Genomic DNA, 19,154 nt, shown 5'->3' on the forward strand with positions numbered 1-19,154 from the left:
AAGCGTGGACTTCCCCAGATAAGAAATTGATCATTTCTAAACGGTTAATGGCTGCGTACCCTTTCCCACCAGAGGATAGGTCACGCTGGGAAACACCCCCTAAGGTAGATAAAGCATTGACACGCTTATCAAAGAAGGTGGCACTACCGTCTCCGGATACGGCCGCCCTAAAAGAACCTGCTGATAGAAAGCTGGAAAGTACCCTAAAAGCTATATACACACACACTGGCATTATATTGAGACCCGCTATTGCATCAGCTTGGATGTGCAGTGCTGCTGCTGTGTGGTCAGACTCCCTGTCGGAAAACATTGATACCATGGATAGGGACAATATTTTGCTAACGATTGACCATATAAAAGACGCGGTCTTATACATGCGTGATGCACAGAGGGATATTTGCCGGCTGGCATCAAAAATAAGCGCTATGTCCATTGCCGCCAGACGGGGGTTATGGACTAGGCAATGGTCAGGTGATGCTGACTCCAAGCGGCACATGGAAGTTTTACCCTATAAAGGGGTGGAACTTTTTGGGGAAGGTCTTTCAGACCTCGTTTCCACAGCTACTGCTGGGAAATCGACTTTTTTGCCACAGGCTACCCCACAGCAAAAGAAAGCACCGTATTATCAGGTACAATCCTTTCGGCCCCAGAAAAATAAGCGGGCTAGAGGCTCATCCTTTCTGCCGAGGGGCAGAGGAAGGGGGAAAAAGCTGCAGCACACAGCTAGTTCCCAGGAGCAGAAGTCCTCCCCTGCGTCCGGTAAGTCCACAGCATGACGCTGGGGCTGCTCAGGCGGAATCGGGAACGGTGGGGGCACGTCTCAGGTTTTTCAGCACACAGTGGGCTCTCTCACAAGTGGATCCCTGGGTCCTTCAAGTAGTATCTCAGGGGTACAGGCTGGAATTGGAGACGTCTCCCCCCCCGCCGTTTCCTAAAATCTGCCTTGCCGGCAACTCCCTCTGCCAGGGAGGCAGTGTTGGTGGCTATTCAAAAACTGTATTCACAGAAAGTGATCGTCAAGGTACCCCTCCTTCAGCAAGGAAAGGGTTACTACTCCACAATGTTTGTGGTACCGAAACCGGACGCTTCGGTGAGACCCATCTTAAATTTAAAAACCTTGAACACTTATATCAAAAGGTTCAAGTTCAAGATGGAATCGCTCAGGGCGGTTATTGCGAGCCTGGAGGATGGGGATTACATGGTATCCCTGGACATCAAGGATGCGTACCTGCATGTCCCCATTTACCCTCCGCACCAGGAGTACCTCAGATTTGTGGCACAGGACTGTCACTATCAGTTCCAGACGCTGCCGTTCGGGTTATCCACGGCACCGAGGGTCTTTACCAAGGTAATGGCCGAAATGATGATACTCCTTCGCAAGAAGGGAGTTTTAATTATCCCGTACTTGGACGATCTCCTGATAAAGGCGAGGTCCAAAGAACAGTTGATAGTGGGGGTGGCACTTTCTCAGGAAGTGCTACAACAGCACGGCTGGATTCTAAACATTCCAAAGTCACAGCTGGTCCCGACGACACGTCTTCTGTTCCTGGGAATGATTCTGGACACAGACCAGAAAAGAGTGTTTCTTCCACTGGAAAAAGCCGAGGAATTGTCATCTCTGGTCAGAGACATCCTAAAACCAGGAAAAGTGTCGGTACATCAATGCACACGAGTCCTGGGAAAAATGGTAGCTTCGTACGAAGCAATTCCATTCGGAAGGTTCCATGCAAGGACGTTCCAGTGGGACCTGTTGGACAAATGGTCCGGGTCCCATCTCCAGATGCAACAGCGGATAACCCTATCGGCCAGAACCAGGGTGTCGCTGCTGTGGTGGCTGCAGAGGGCTCATCTACTAGAGGGCCGCAGATTCGGAATACAGGACTGGGTCCTGGTGACCACGGATGCCAGCCTTCGGGGCTGGGGGGCAGTCACAAAGGGAAGAAATTTCCAAGGACTGTGGTCAAATCAGGAGATTTCTCTTCACATAAATATCCTGGAGCTAAGGGCCATTTACAATGCCGTAAGCCAGGCAAGACCCCTGCTTCAAAACCAGCCGGTACTGATCCAGTCAGACAACATCACGGCGGTCGCCCATGTAAACAGACAGGGCGGCATGAGAAGCAGGATGGCGATGGCAGAAGCCACAAGGATTCTCAGATGGGCAGAGAATCATGTGTTAGCACTGACGGCAGTGTTCATTCCGGGAGTGGACAACTGGGAAGCAGACTTCCTCAGCAGGCACGACCTCCACCCGGGAGAATGGGGACTTCATCCAGAAGTCTTCCAAATGCTGGTCAACCGGTGGGAAAAACCACAGGTAGACATGATGGCGTCCCGCCTCAACAAGAAGTTGAAAAGATATTGCGCCCAGTCAAGAGACCCTCAGGCGATAGCGGTGGACGCTCTAGTGACACCATGGGTGTACCAGTCGGTTTATGTGTTTCCTCCTCTACCTCTCATACCCAAGGTACTGAGAATAATAAGAAGGCGAGGAGTGAAAACCATACTCGTGGTTCCGGATTGGCCAAGAAGAGCTTGGTACCCGGAACTTCAAGAGATGCTTACAGAGGACCCTTGGCCTCTGCCGCTCAGACAAGACCTGCTGCAGCAGGGACCCTGTCTGTTCCAAGACTTACCGCGGCTGCGTTTGACGGCATGGCGGTTGAACACCGGATCCTGAAGGAAAAGGGTATTCCGGAGGAAGTCATCCCTACCCTGATCAAAGCCAGGAAGGATGTCACCGCAAGACATTATCACCGCATTTGGCGAAAATATGTTGCTTGGTGTGAGGCCATGAAGGCCCCGACGGAGGAATTTCAACTGGGTCGATTCCTGCACTTCCTGCAAGCAGGGGTGACGTTGGGCCTCAAATTGGGGTCCATAAAGGTCCAGATTTCGGCTCTGTCGATTTTCTTCCAAAGAGAACTGGCTTCACTGCCCGAAGTTCAGACTTTTGTCAAAGGAGTACTGCATATTCAGCCTCCTTTTGTGCCCCCAGTGGCACCTTGGGATCTCAATGTGGTTTTGGCATTCCTGAAATCACATTGGTTCGAACCACTTAAGACTGTGGATTTAAAATATCTCACGTGGAAAGTGGTCATGCTGTTGGCCTTGGCGTCGGCCAGGCGGGTTTCAGAATTGGCGGCTTTGTCTTGTAAAAGCCCTTATCTGATTTTCCATATGGATAGGGCAGAATTGAGGACTCGTCCTCAGTTTCTCCCAAAGGTGGTCTCAGCTTTTCACTTGAACCAACCTATTGTGGTGCCTGCGGCTACTAGGGACTTGGAGGATTCCAAGTTGCTGGACGTAGTCAGGGCCCTAAAAATTTATATTTCCAGGACGGCTGGAGTCAGAAAGACTGACTCGCTGTTTATCCTGTATGCACCCACCAAGCTGGGTGCTCCTGCTTCTAAGCAGTCTATTGCGCACTGGATTTGTAGCACTATTCAGCTGGCGCATTCTGCGGTACGCTTACCGCAGCCTAAATCTGTAAAAGCCCATTCCACACGGAAGGTGGGCTCATCTTGGGCGGCTGCCCGAGGGGTCTCGGCTTTACAACTTTGCTGAGCAGCTTCTTGGTCGGGGGCAAACACGTTTGCAAAATTCTACAAATCTGATACCCTGGCTGAGGAGGACCTGGAATTCTCTCATTCGGTGCTGCAGAGTCATCCGCACTCTCCCGCCCGTTTGGGAGCTTTGGTATAATCCCCATGGTCCTTACGGAGTCCCCAGCATCCACTAGGACGTCAGAGAAAATAAGAATTTACTCACCGGTAATTCTATTTCTCGTAGTCCGTAGTGGATGCTGGGCGCCCATCCCAAGTGCGGATTGTCTGCAATACCTGTACATAGTTATTGTTACAAAAATCGGGTTTTGTTGTGAGCCATCTCTTCAGAGGCTCCATTTGTTATCATACTGTTAACCGGGGTTCCTATCACGTGTTATATGGTGTGATTGGTGTGGCTGGTATGAGTCTTACCCGGGATTCAAAAATCCTTCCTTATTGTGTCAGCTCTTCCGGGCACAGTTCCTAACTGAGGCTTGGAGGAGGGTCATAGGGGGAGGAGCCAGTGCACACCAGGTAGTCCTAAATCTTTCTTTAGATGTGCCCAGTCTCCTGCGGAGCCGTCTATTCCCCATGGTCCTTACGGAGTCCCCAGCATCCACTACGGACTACGAGAAATAGAATTACCGGTGAGTAAATTCTTATTTTAATTAGCATTATATGATCAATGTACTGTTCTGTGCTCGCTAAGATTATTATTATTATTATTAGTAACCATTTCTTCTATAGCGCAACTAACTTGTTATACATTATTTAATTAGCATTATATGATCAATGTACTGTTCTGTGCTCGCTAAGATTATTATTATTATTATTAGTAGTAACCATTTCTTCTATAGCACAGGCGCAGCTAACTTGTTATACATTATTTAATTAGCATTATATGATCAATGTACTGTTCTGTGCTCGCTAAGATTATTATTATTATTATTAGTAACCATTTCTTCTATAGCGCAGGCGCAGCTAACTTGTTATACATTATTTAATTAGCATTATATGATCAATGTACTGTTTAATGGTCACTAAGATTATTATTGGTAGTAGTAAGTTTCGTGTTTATGTCATAAATGAGTGGCTAATTCGAGGTGGCTTGTAGAGGATTCACCATATACCAGATCTTCGTGAAGCATGAGAAGTTTCCAAACAGTTCTACTGCAATCTGTGCGCTTTCACAAATGCCTAGCAAATACTGTTCCTTCATTACATACCAAATGCTCACCAGATACGCATAGCGTCTGTGTGTTTCCACAGGTATGTTTTATTATGCACACGCCACACCTATGTGTAAGGACTCTTTAGCTGGCTATACTCTAGGTCGATATCGTGTACGCATACACGATATCGACCTATCATTCGACCCATTGCATGCACATCATGCATGTTAATGGGTGCAAATGCGATGTGCGGCCCCGTGGGTCACATGTCGCATCAGCTGATTATATGTGCCGCACATATGATCAGCCAATCCCGGCCTACGGCATTTGCGGAGGTACGATAGATTGCACTGGTCAAAAGCACCGTAGAATCTATTGCATGCCTGGTGACAGGCGGGGAGTATCATTAGTACGACTCACATCTAATGCGAGTCGAACTAATGTATGGCTAACATTACACATCGAAATCAAATACCTCACTAACGTGTGTTTTTATAAAAAAAATTAAGAAAAATACACAAAGCAGATGGAATGTGTATTTGCTATAACAGTAACATATTTTGCCATTGTGACACTGTTAGACAAATTAGAGCCAAGCAGTTGGAGATTCTGAGGACATGCTAAAAATTGGAGAAACTGTTTATGTTTCTGGCTTTTTTAATGTAGAGTTTCAGAAATCTCCATGAACATCATTAATTGCATTTTTTTGTTGTCCGATACATTTGTTCTCAATGTCATGCCATTTTAATGTTACTATTGTAATCCTTTCATTCAAAGTACAGGAGTTTTATTGTGTAAATTATTTTAGCAGTTCTGTAAATTAAAATGTAACTTAACTATGATGCAGAAATGTGCTGATATAGTGTAAGATCTGATAAACACTGAGTAGTTTAAGTAAGAAGTTCCAGCAGTTTGTATGAGTGTTTTACGTGGTTGAGCGAAGCAACAAAATACTTATGGTATTTCTGTATTAACAAATTACTAACAATGTATCCTAATTGTCCATTTACCCACTCAGCTATGTCTTATGCTGGGTACACACTGGACGATATATCGGCCGTTCAGTTGAACGGCCGATATATCGTTTACACCTGTACACAATCTGCAGCAGCCGCTGGTGATTGATGGCTGAACTGGGCGGGCGCGTGTTAATGTCCACCCAGTACATGACATCAGTCCCGACGGATCGGGCATTGTGTATGCTCAACACACTGCCCGGTCCGTTCATAGATATATCTGCAGATCAAGTGATCTGCTGATATATCTATAGATGTGATGTGACATGTACCCAGCTTTAGCCCACTTGGATATACTATCTACCTAGGATTAATGTCTTCCAGCAGACACTGTACATGGGGGGAGGGTTGTCAGTGCTGTGACCATCAAGGGTGGGGAGGTGAGAAGGTGCTGGTGGGCTCTGACAATCTGGGGGGTAGGGTTGTGCGACCGCTGGTGCTGTGAGCAGCAGGAGCCCTGGCCAGCGTGAGCAGTGGCCTAATTGAACCATCAGCAAGAGACCTTGACATTAGGAAACCCTGGCAGCTGGAGCCATGATCTGCAGGAGCCCTACCAGTGGGAGCCGTCACCTGTGGGTGCCTTGGCCAGTGTGTGCCCTTAGGGGTTTTGTGGAGACAAGTCAGTTCCATGCACTAGTTATACTGTATATTAGTTATAATTTGTCTCCTCAGAAACATGAAGGATTGTAGGAGATGGAGGGAGCGAGACATTGGGAGTGAAAGAGAGACAGTGGGAGATAGAGGAAGCGAGACAATGGGAGATGGTGGGAGCGAGAGAGACAGAGGGAGCGAGAAAGTGGGAGTCGGTAGGCGTAAGAGAGAGACGGGGAGAGTGCTCTGTAAAAGACCAGCCCATTATGTAAATTGTAGGAATATTTGCCACATTCATGATGACGATCTGCAAGTGTGTACACAGAGCCGAAACTAGGATTTTCGTCACCCGGGACAAGGTAGTAATTTGGCGCACCCCCACCCCCCAAAAAAAAATTACAAAAAAATTCACTCAAAAAAAAACAGACCCTATCAGACTAAAATATTTAGATTATCAAAAATTTTGATAAATGGGGATACTAATGGACAATATGTGCAGTCCCTATGTGCCTCAAATGCCCTATGCGTCAAATGCCCCGCCAGCATGTTCAATTACATGCTCCTCTGTGTGTCCCCATACATTGCACTATATCGTAACACTTCATCACTGCGCTACATCCCGTACACGCTGAACTACATCACTGCACTACATACCCTATATGCTACACTACATCCTCTTATATGCTACACCACACCAGTGCACTACATGCCCCTATATACTGCAATACATGACCACACTACATACCCTATATAGTACACTACATCACTGCACTACACCCCCCTATAAGCTACACCAAATCCCCCCATCTGGGAGGCAAAGCAGAGGTTGATACTGCTAACTGGATGCACAGTATGCTTCTATAGTAACTTGTACGGTGCACCACACGCTAGTTGCAGCATTGCATGGCAAAGAAGAGAGTTTAAGACAGTAGCCAACATGGGAGAGATCCCAGGTACTGGAGCTCACCCGCACAGCGTCAGAGCCAGCTGCGGGCAGACAGGTGGGTCAAATATATTGCCCTGGGAGCTGTCTGCTGTCTCACTGGAGCAGCACAGCACTGCCGGTTAAAAAAAACAAAACAAAAAAAATGCTCCTCTGTAACTCCTTGGCGCCCCCTCAAATCCTACACCCAGGGCACATGCCCCCTTAGCCCCCCTGCAGATGACAGTGATGGTTGGTCAGTGTGTACCATCTGCAGAGATATCTGCAGATCGACTGATCTGCAGATAAATCTTTAGGTTTGTACCCACCTTTACTGTCTGTAGGTGTAAGTGAATATATAACATTTATCTTGTGATGTGTTATAAATAAATCTGTCTTTAAATTGCAGTAATGTTACAGCATTTTCTAGGTTAGGAAGTTTAGGTAGGTCTCAGTGGTTCAATTTCTAACATGCTAGGTAATAATTAAATAGGAAATCAGGTAAGGTAATAGTTAATAATGAAATATATTACATTCGTTGTGTATCTACAAATAACAAGCCTCATCAGACTGCATGGGCAGCATGGCTCTTCAAGACCACAGAGGCTCTCGTGACCAAGCCCACCAGGTGAAACGTACGTCGAGAGACGTCATTTGGTGACGTCATTGCGGCAACGCCCAGTTTGGAAGCGGGCGGCCGCGATCATCACTGCCAGCGGGTGAACTCCGGGGGATTCCAGGACTAAACTGGTTGTATACACTGCGGCTGCGGTAATACACACTAGACCACCAGGGTTTGACTGTTTTCTCCCCCAGAATTGCTCACTCCTGCAGCAGCACAGTACACCTGCAGGAGCCCTGTGTACAGCATTTCACACAGGATTGCAGCAACTCATACTATATCACTTCCCCGCTTATGCCCAATGGATATCAACTAGATTCATGTTATTTATCTATGACATTATGATATATATGTATTATATTATAGATTTTTGTGTTTATGCTAACAACAGCTATTGAACTTAAGCTATTTTTATTTCATGACAGTTCTCAAGATTATGCAATAGGGTTTAATGCATTTGTTGTGAGCCAGCCTTGAGCTCTAAATCTATACGTTCTTTCTTTAACTATTTGGTTTCTTTCTATGAAGCAAGCAGCTCTGAATTTGCAGAGCATCAATTGTACGTTGTGAGCCAGCCTTGAGCTCTAAATCCATACATTCTTTCTTTAACTATTTGGTTTTCTTTCTATGAAGCAAGTAGCTCTGAATTTGCAGAGCATCAATTGTACTTTATTTTTTGAATCCCTGTAAGTACATCGCTTTACAGGGCCTTACAGCAAGCCTTGAGCTTTTGTGGATGTTATTTAACCTATGACTATTAATCATTATTAGAATTCTCATTTGTACATATATATATTTCTTTTCAATTATTTTCATCATTTTTTTTCTGTGTTACACCCTTCAATTTTCTATACACTCTCTCATCTGGAAATACCATTTCAGACTATTTATGGTCCTGATTTATGTAAAGTACAGAAAGTAGAAGTGGCCCCTCCTTCTTCTTCAATAACGGCCCACGGCCATACTACCCTGAATACGCCCGATCTTGTCCGATCTCGGAAGCAGGGCAGGTATGGCCTGGTCAGTACTAGGAAGGGAAACCTCCTGAGAATACCAGGTGCAGTGGGCCTTTTTCAAGGAAAAGATCTGTTTTACACCTTTCAATTTTCTATACACTCTCTCATCTGGAAATACCATTTCAGACTATTTATAGTCCTGATTTATGTAAAGTACAGAAAGTAGAAGTGGCCCCTCCTTCTCCTTCAATAACGGCCCACGGCCATACTACCCTGAATACGCCCGATCTTGTCCGATCTCGGAAGCTAAGCAGGCATGGCCTGGTCAGTACTAGGAAGGGAAACTTCCTGAGAATACCAGGTGCAGTGGGCCTTTTCCAAGGAGACCTTCAATATATTTTTTCTATCCTCTTTGCACTAATCTTGAGCTAAACATTTGAATCATTAATATACACGTATCACCATACCTTTGACATCCATATCCTAGGCATGCACAGTGATTTTTTTTGGATACCCTTGATCCTAAGAAACCAGTTGGTATCCTTAATCATTTTCCTGATATTTTCACCTTTTTAATCATCTTGTACCTCATTTGCTAAACAGGTTAAACAAGTTTTACACACAAAGAACAACAGTCATTAGACACGATTCTCAAATTGTTTTTCACATACAAATCTTTTATTCAAGGAACAATTAAAGGTTAAGTATTATTTCATTCTCATATTCTCTATCACACATACTATATCTATGATAACAAATGAGTGCTCACAAACAAGGGTTTTTTGTCTTTTTCTCTTTCCTAATTGTAGTCTAACCTACAAAATTCCTGGGAGCACCGCCAATCAATAGCAGTTCAGGATTTATTTGGTAACTGCATGTACATTGGTATTTCATGATTACAACCAATTTAGTACCTTAGTAAAATTGTCAGACTAGTGCGGTTCCACATGAAATACATTCCTCTTCAAGACCATGCCTACCAAGGCCAGAAAACCCTTGCATGACTTTTTATTATACCCAGAAATCCATAGGTAATTTTGTTTCCCAAGTATTACAGAAGGACAATACATAAACCCCAATTTAAGACCTCTAGAACCCTGTTCACTCCTAGCGGCATTGCAACAAGAATGAAAGAGGGATCAATAACAATATCTGGTCACTTGAGTTAATTCATTATCATCACAGCCCAGTTAACAAGCTCCAATATACTCTGGCAGCCATGGGCAAGCTGGCTCTTCTAGGTCCAAAAGTTCTTGTATGCCAATTAATCCATGGCTGCTAGCACTTGCAGGGACTTGTAGTGAGTGTGTATGTATATGTAGCCCCACGTCTTCCTGGTCCCTAATGCCCAGAGACTGCATTAGCTATATAAATGGAGACCTAACCAAGATGGCTGCTGCATACTGTTTTCTGCGGCTGTTGGGGGTTGCACAAAATCAAAGCTTACCCAAACTGGCTGCCGAAACTCCTCTGCCGGGACCAAGAAGTCTGCTTCTGACTACGCAGACCCAGGCTCAGCAGTCCTACAAAACAGGGGTGACACTGTTCTGTAAACTGGTCCCCATAGCTGGCCCAGTCCCGTCCCCCCTCCCAATTTCTACAATCATGCTGTGGCTAAGGGGGGACCGCAAGCCATTGCTGTTGCGTACATCTCTGAATCAGGCCCTGAGTGCATATGTGTGAGCTAGATAGGGCAGTTGGCAGAGGTGCTAGGAATGACTCCATTAATACAGGTACCATACACTCCTTATTTGTACGTGGGACACAGGGGTGTCCTGGGTGAATTTTATCTCTGCCCTGTCACATGACATTAGAGACAATTTAACTCCCATAGAGAACATCCAGTGACCACTGTAACTATTTTTCATGGGATTGCTTTCCCCTCGCTCTCTCATTTTTTCATTCTATCCAGTGGATGATATTAAATAGCAGACAAGGGTGAGATCATATAGTATCCCTCTATATTCTTCAAATATCAATATTTATCCTTCTGCCGGCGCTTGAAGAGGACATCACCTCCGTATTTTGGAATATTTTCCTACCATAGTTAGATATCTTGGGGATGGGCCCCAAATCTAAACACAGAATGGATTTATGTTTCATAAACACATTATACACATAACCTGAAGGTAATTTTATACAATATTTTTAATATTGTGCATTAAACAAAGTCTGTGTACACTAAACCATCAGAAAGATGTAACTATCTTTCTCTTACGTCCTAGAGGATGCTGGGGTCCATATTAGTACCATGGGGTATAGACGGGTCCACCAGGAGCCATTGGCACTTTAAGAGTTTAACAGTGTGGGCTGGCTTCTCCCTCTATGCCCCTCCTACCAGACTCAGTTTAGAAAATGTGCCCGGAGGAGGCGGTCACAGCTAGGGGAGCTCTACAGAGCTTCTTTAGTAAAGTTTATTTTAGAGTTTGTTATTTTACAGGGAGGCTGCTGGCAAACAGCCTCCCTGCATCGAGGGACTGAGAGGGGGAGCAGTGTCCGCCCTGCGGGGTCTAAGCCACTGTCTCCGCTGACTGGACACTGAGCTCCAGAGGGGATAGATCGCTCCCCGCTGCAGGGGAACGCTCACCCCGGCAGCATGTTGCCACCCCCTTGCAGAGCTGAAGTGTGGCGAGTGAGTCATCAGCTCCCTTACAAGCAGGGAGCCGATGTGAAGATGGCAGCTACAGGGTAGGAGTGCAGTACTGACTGCGCTCCGGGGGCTCAGTGATACATGGTGCGGCGCTGTGAGGGGCGCCCTGAGCCGGCGCCTTAACCCTACACTGACCAGAAAGCCTGTCGGGGTCCTCGGATCTCAGCCAGCACTAAATCCTTAGGCCAGTATAATCTTGGAAGAGCGGGAAGACAGCACCATTAAGGGGGCGGAGCTTCTCAGAGCGGACCCAGCAGCATTCAGTGCCACTTTCCTGCCTGCAGACATGCTGCCAAGTGAAGAGCAGTCCCTCCAGAGCACCTCCAGCTATCTGTATGGTACCAGGGGGTTGTAGAAGGGAAGGGAGGCTGTGTAGAGACTGTGTCACCTATTAAGGGACACAGTCAGCGCTGGTTAAGGGTCTCCTTATACCTACATAGTGCTGTGTGTGTGTTGGCTACAATCTCTGTGTCTCTCTGCCATTCTTGGGGGGGAAACTCTGTCTGCCCTGTACCCTGTGTGTATGTGGGGTGTACAAGCAACCATGTCTAGAGACTCTGTCTCATATGCTGCAGAGGATATATCTTCTCAGGAAGATCCCATCCCATGTAATCAGGATTGCACTGTTGTAGCGCAGATCCCGGCTAGGGAACCGGAATGGTTAGCCTCTCTTAGGGGCATAGCCAGATTAAGGGGTGGATGCAGGGCATACTGTACCCCAGGGGCCCCCGTCCAGAGCACACTAACATCACTAGCTTTCCCTCTTAAGCAGCAGCAGAATCAGCAGCCAGAATGTAAGCAGGACAGTATGCAGTAAGGGCAGAGACACATGAGTATCATGTTTCATGAGCTACCGATAGAGCTTTCCAACCAGAGGAGAAATAGGAGGGTGGAGAGAGCTGTAAGTGACACCGGGATCCCAGCTACTCCTCTTCCCTGCTTGGGTGCCTGAGTCCTGTGTAATGGTTATGCAGCTAAACCATTTGGGTTTAGAGCTAGAGACACACACAGGGTCCTCCTGAGTCCTGTCCCAGTGTGTAAGTAGTACAGAGGCAGCTGCTATTCTTGCATGTGACAAGATAAATTATTCTAATTTTCTGTGTGTATTTTAAGTTGTCTTTGTTACACTACAAGAACATTTTATATAATAGTCGTCTTTCAATTAGGTGGAGCTATAAACAGTACCCAGGTATTATTAGACTATTAGTTTAAAACTAATATACACCATTGGTTTAAGTTTAATATACTGTACACAATCCATACATCCCAACATGACCCATTCCAGGAGGGACAACATATGCACTCTACCTGGACTTATTTCTTAATTTATGATTGCAATAACCTGTGTTGAAATACCTTTCTTATCAATGAAATAGTTCAACACAGGTGACGCAAATCATATATTAAGTGGGAAGTCCAGGTAGAGAGCATTTTGTCCCTCCTGGAATGGAACCTGTTGGAAGGTATGCACAATCTAATATACACCCCCTACCTAGCACCGGGGCCTCCCTGTTCTAAGTGCCCCGGGCACCCCCAAGGTTTAATCCGGCCCTGCTTAGGGGGGCTATTTCTCAGATTTCTGAAAGGGTTGCAAGAACTGAGCATGTAACTCAGGTATTGCAGTCCTCTATGGCAGTATGTCAGATACTGCTCCCCCGGGGCCCCCTGCAGTACATTCTCGTGAACGTGCTCTTGCCCAAATTACGCAGGATGATATGGATACCGATTCTGACACAGCAGACGGTGATGGGGATGTGTCAAGGGGGACGGCATCACTTGCTAGGGGGGTGCAGTTGATGATTGAGGCCATGCGGAATGTGTTAAATATTTCTGACACACCTCCTGAGCAGGTTGAGGAGGCTTTTTTCACAGACAGTAAGAAAACCCCTCTCACCTTCCCTGCTTCTAAGGAACTAAATGCCATTTTTGAAAAGGCCTGGGAAAACCCGGAGAAAAAATTCCAGATCCCTAAAAGTGTTCTGGTTGCTTTTCCCTTGCCGGAGGCCGATAGAAAAAAATGGGAGTCCCCGCCTATAGTTGACGCCTCTGTTGCCAGGCTGTCAAAACAAGTGGTTTTGCCTGTCCTGGGATCTACCGCGTTGAAAGACCCGGCGGATCGCAAGGTGGATGCTACGCTCAAATCCATTTACACAGCTTCAGCGGTGATACTGCGGCCTACTATTGCCTGTGTATGGATTTCAAAAGCAATTGCAAAGTGGTCAATCACTCTGCAGGAGGACTTGGCTACGATGGATAAAGGTGACGTTGATTTGTTTTTACATAACATACAGGATTCTGCATGGTTTCTGGTGGAATCCATGAAGGATCTGGGTTTTATGGCGGCGGGGATCTCCTCCATCTCCGTCTCGGCTCACAGGGGTCTCTGGCTGCGCCAATGGTCTGCGGACGCGGAATCCAGGAAAAATGTGGGGAGCCTACCCAGGTCAGGCTCTGTTTGGGGAGGCGCTGGATGCGTGGATTGCCACAGCTACTGTGGGTAAGTCTCCTTTTCTCCCCTCAGCTGCACCGGCTACTAAGAAGCCTTTTTCTCCCAACACGTTACAGTCCTTTCGGCCCACTAGGACTAGAAAGAACAAGCCCTCTCACACCTTCTTTAGAGGTGGTCGTGCCAAATCCAAAAAGCCTGCTCCCGCATTTTCCCAGGACCAAAAGCCTGCTTCTGGTGCCTCAAAGTCCTCCGCATGACGGTGGACTGCACAGCCTGGAAGCAAGTCAGGTGGTAGCGAGACTCCGGCATTTTAGCCACGTCTGGGTGTCGTCCGGCCTGGATACAGGATATTGTGTCCCGGGGGTACAGGCTGGAGTTTCAAACTCTCCCACCTCACTGATTCTTCAAGTCAGGCTTGCCGGCTTTGCCGGCAGACAGAGCTATTTTACTGGACGCTATCCGAAAATTGGTTTTGTCGGAGGTCATTGTTCCAGTTCCACCTCATCAGTTGAACAAAGGTTACTATTTGAACCTTTTTGTGGTACCGAAGCCGGATGGTTCAGTCAGGCCAATTCTGAACTTGAAATCACTGAACCCTTATCTCAGGGACTACAAATTCAAAATGGAGTCTCTGAGAGCAGTTACCTCAGGACTGACGGAGGGGGAGTTCCTGGTGTCCTTGGACATCAAGGATGCATAGCTCCACATTCCAATTTGGTCGCCGCATCAGGCTTATCTCAGGTTTCCACTGTTAGGCGATCACTATCAGTTTCAGGCAGTGCCATTCGGTCTCTCCACGGCACTGAGGATCTTCACCAAGGTGATGGCAGAGATGATGGTTCTCCTCCGCAAGCAGGGGGTGAACATAATTCCATATCTGGATGACCTGCTGATCAAGGCATCGCCCAGGGAGAAGTCTTTAAGATCCATTGCTCTCACGACGCATCTGCTCAGGGAGCATGGTTGAATCCTGAACGTTCCAAAGTCTCATCTGGAGCCGACAAGGAGGCTGTCTTTCCTGGGGATGATCCTCGACATGGAGGTGCAGAGGGTGTTTCTACCGGTGGAGAAAGCGCTGGTGATTCAAACAATGGTCCGGGATGTCTTGAAGCCGGCCCGGGTATCGGTTCATCAGTGCATCCGCCTTCTGGGGAAGATGGTTGCCTCCTACGAGGTTCTGCAGTACGGAAGGTTTCATGCTCGGTCCTTTCAACTGGATCTCTTGGACCAGTGGTCGGGATCTCACCTACATATGCACCAGAGGATACGTCTGTCACCGAAAGCAAGGATTTCGCTCCTCTGGTGGCTGCAACTACCTCACCTTCTGGAGGGCCGAAGGTTCAGAATTCAGGACTGGATCCTTCTAACCACGGATGCAAGTCTAAGAGGTTGGGGAGCAGTCGCTCAAGGGGAAACCTTCCAAGGAAGGTGGTCAAGTCAGAAATCCCTTCTTCCGATAAACATCCTAGAGCTAAGAGACGTATACAACGGCCTTCTTCAAGCAGCACACTTTCTACAGGATCGGGCTGTTCAGGTGCAGTCGGACAACGTGACCACAGTGGCCTACATAAACTGACAAGGCGGAACGAAGAACAGGGCTGCAATGTCAGAGGTGACAAGAATCCTTCTCTGGGCAGAAAGGCACGCTGTAGTGATGTCAGCAATCTTCATTCCGGGAGTAGACAACTGGGAAGCGGACTTCCTCAGCAGACATGATCTCCATCCAGGAGAGTGGGCCCTCCACCCGGAGGTGTTCGAGGAGGTAACCGGTTGGTGGGAGGTTCCTCACATAGACATGATGGCCTCCCGCCTCAACAAGAAGCTGAGGAGGTACTGTTCCAGGTTGAGAGACCCACAGGTAGTGGCGGTGGACGCACTAGTAACTAGAGATGAGCGCCTGAAATTTTTCGGGTTTTGTGTTTTGGTTTTGGGTTCGGTTCCGCGGCCGTGTTTTGGGTTCGAACGCGTTTTGGCAAAACCTCACCGAATTTTTTTTGTCGGATTCGGGTGTGTTTTGGATTCGGGTGTTTTTTTCAAAAAACACTAAAAAACAGCTTAAATCATAGAATTTGGGGGTCATTTTGATCCCAAAGTATTATTAACCTCAAAAACCATAATTTACACTCATTTTCAGTCTATTCTGAATACCTCACACCTCACAATATTATTTTTAGTCCTAAAATTTGCACCGAGGTCGCTGTGTGAGTAAGATAAGCGACCCTAGTGGCCGACACAAACACCGGGCCCATCTAGGAGTGGCACTGCAGTGTCACGCAGGATGTCCCTTCCAAAAAACCCTCCCCAAACAGCACATGACGCAAAGAAAAAAAGAGGCGCAATGAGGTAGCTGTGTGAGTAAGATTAGCGACCCTAGTGGCCGACACAAACACCGGGCCCATCTAGGAGTGGCACTGCAGTGTCACGCAGGATGTCCCTTCCAAAAAACCCTCCCCAAACAGCACATGACGCAAAGAAAAAAAGAGGCGCAATGAGGTAGCTGTGTGAGTAAGATTAGCGACCCTAGTGGCCGACACAAACACCGGGCCCATCTAGGAGTGGCACTGCAGTGTCACGCAGGATGTCCCTTCCAAAAAACCCTCCCCAAACAGCACATGACGCAAAGAAAAAAAGAGGCGCAATGAGGTAGCTGACTGTGTGAGTAAGATTAGCGACCCTAGTGGCCGACACAAACACCGGGCCCATCTAGGAGTGGCACTGCAGTGTCACGCAGGATGTCCCTTCCAAAAAACCCTCCCCAATCAGCACATGATGCAAAGAAAAAGAAAAGAAAAAAGAGGTGCAAGATGGAATTGTCCTTGGGCCCTCCCACCCACCCTTATGTTGTATAAACAAAACAGGACATGCACACTTTAACCAACCCATCATTTCAGTGACAGGGTCTGCCACACGACTGTGACTGATATGACGGGTTGGTTTGGACCCCCCCCAAAAAAGAAGCAATTAATCTCTCCTTGCACAAACTGGCTCTACAGAGGCAAGATGTCCACCTCATCTTCACCCTCCGATATATCACCGTGTACATCCCCCTCCTCACAGATTATCAATTCGTCCCCACTGGAATCCACCATCTCAGCTCCCTGTGTACTTTGTGGAGGCAATTGCTGCTGGTCAATGTCTCCGCGGAGGAATTGATTATAATTCATTTTAATGAACATCATCTTCTCCACATTTTCTGGATGTAACCTCGTACGCCGATTGCTGACAAGGTGAGCGGCGGCACTAAACACTCTTTCGGAGTACACACTTGTGGGAGGGCAACTTAGGTAGAATAAAGCCAGTTTGTGCAAGGGCCTCCAAATTGCCTCTTTTTCCTGCCAGTATAAGTACGGACTGTGTGACGTGCCTACTTGGATGCGGTCACTCATATAATCCTCCACCATTCTATCAATGTTGAGAGAATCATATGCAGTGACAGTAGACGACATGTCCGTAATCGTTGTCAGGTCCTTCAGTCCGGACCAGATGTCAGCATCAGCAGTCGCTCCAGACTGCCCTGCATCACCGCCAGCGGGTGGGCTCGGAATTCTGAGCCTTTTCCTCGCACCCCCAGTTGCGGGAGAATGTGAAGGAGGAGATGTTGACAGGTCGCGTTCCGCTTGACTTGACAATTTTGTCACCAGCAGGTCTTTCAACCCCAGCAGACTTGTGTCTGCCGGAAAGAGAGATCCAAGGTAGGCTATAAATCTAGGATCGACCACGGTGGCCAAAATGTAGTGCTCTGATTTCAACAGATTGACCACCCGTGAATCCTTGTTAAGCGAATTAAGGGCTGCATCCACAAGTCCCACATGCCTAGCGGAATCGCTCCCTTTTAGCTCCTTCTTCAATGCCTCCAGCTTCTTCTGCAAAAGCCTGATGAGGGGAATGACCTGACTCAGGCTGGCAGTGTCTGAACTGACTTCACGTGTGGCAAGTTCAAAGGGCATCAGAACCTTGCACAACGTTGAAATCATTCTCCACTGCACTTGAGACAGGTGCATTCCACCTCCTATATCGTGCTCAATTGTATAGGCTTGAATGGCCTTTTGCTGCTCCTCCAACCTCTGAAGCATATAGAGGGTTGAATTCCACCTCGTTACCACTTCTTGCTTCAGATGATGGCAGGGCAGGTTCAGTAGTTTTTGGTGGTGCTCCAGTCTTCTGTACGTGGTGCCTGTACGCCGAAAGTGTCCCGCAATTTTTCTGGCCACCGACAGCATCTCTTGCACGCCCCTGTCGTTTTTAAAAAAATTCTGCACCACCAAATTCAAGGTATGTGCAAAACATGGGACGTGCTGGAATTTGCCCATATTTAATGCACACACAATATTGCTGGCGTTGTCCGATGCCACAAATCCACAGGAGAGTCCAATTGGGGTAAGCCATTCCGCGATGATCTTCCTCAGTTGCCGTAAGAGGTTTTCAGCTGTGTGCGTATTCTGGAAAGCGGTGATACAAAGCGTAGCCTGCCTAGGAAAGAGTTGGCGTTTGCGAGATGCTGCTACTGGTGCCGCCGCTGCTGTTCTTGCGGCGGGAGTCCATACATCTACCCAGTGGGCTGTCACAGTCATATAGTCCTGACCCTGCCCTGCTCCACTTGTCCACATGTCCGTGGTTAAGTGGACATTGGGTACAACTGCATTTTTTAGGACACTGGTGAGTCTTTTTCTGACGTCCGTGTACATTCTCGGTATCGCCTGCCTAGAGAAGTGGAACCTAGATGGTATTTGGTAACGGGGGCACACTGCCTCAATAAATTGTCTAGTTCCCTGTGAACTAACGGCGGATACCGGACGCACGTCTAACACCAACATAGTTGTCAAGGCCTCAGTTATCCGCTTTGCAGTAGGATGACTGCTGTGATATTTCATCTTCCTCGCAAAGGACTGTTGAACAGTCAATTGCTTACTGGAAGTAGTACAAGTGGGCTTACGACTTCCCCTCTGGGATGACCATCGACTCCCAGCGGCAACAACAGCAGCGCCAGCAGCAGTAGGCGTTACACGCAAGGATGCATCGGAGGAATCCCAGGCAGGAGAGGACTCGTCAGAATTGCCAGTGACATGGCCTGCAGGACTATTGGCATTCCTGGGGATGGAGGAAATTGACACTGAGGGAGTTGGTGGGGTGGTTTGCGTGAGCTTGGTTACAAGAGGAAGGGATTTACTGGTCAGTGGACTGCTTCCGCTGTCACCCAAAGTTTTTGAACTTGTCACTGACTTATTATG

General features: G+C 47.3%; 1 protein-coding gene and 2 pseudogenes across 1 annotated transcript in view; all 3 read left to right on the forward strand.

The window, feature by feature from the left end:
* CLYBL (citramalyl-CoA lyase) overlaps positions 1 to 19,154 on the forward strand; it is a 986,589-nt gene that overhangs the window by 787,173 nt on the left and 180,262 nt on the right.
* On the forward strand, positions 8,823 to 8,940 carry LOC135052224 (5S ribosomal RNA; annotated as a pseudogene).
* Positions 9,083 to 9,200, forward strand: LOC135054303 (5S ribosomal RNA; annotated as a pseudogene).

This window comes from Pseudophryne corroboree, chromosome 2, assembly GCF_028390025.1.
Source record: "Pseudophryne corroboree isolate aPseCor3 chromosome 2, aPseCor3.hap2, whole genome shotgun sequence".
In the NCBI taxonomy this organism is placed as follows: Eukaryota; Metazoa; Chordata; class Amphibia; order Anura; family Myobatrachidae; genus Pseudophryne; species Pseudophryne corroboree.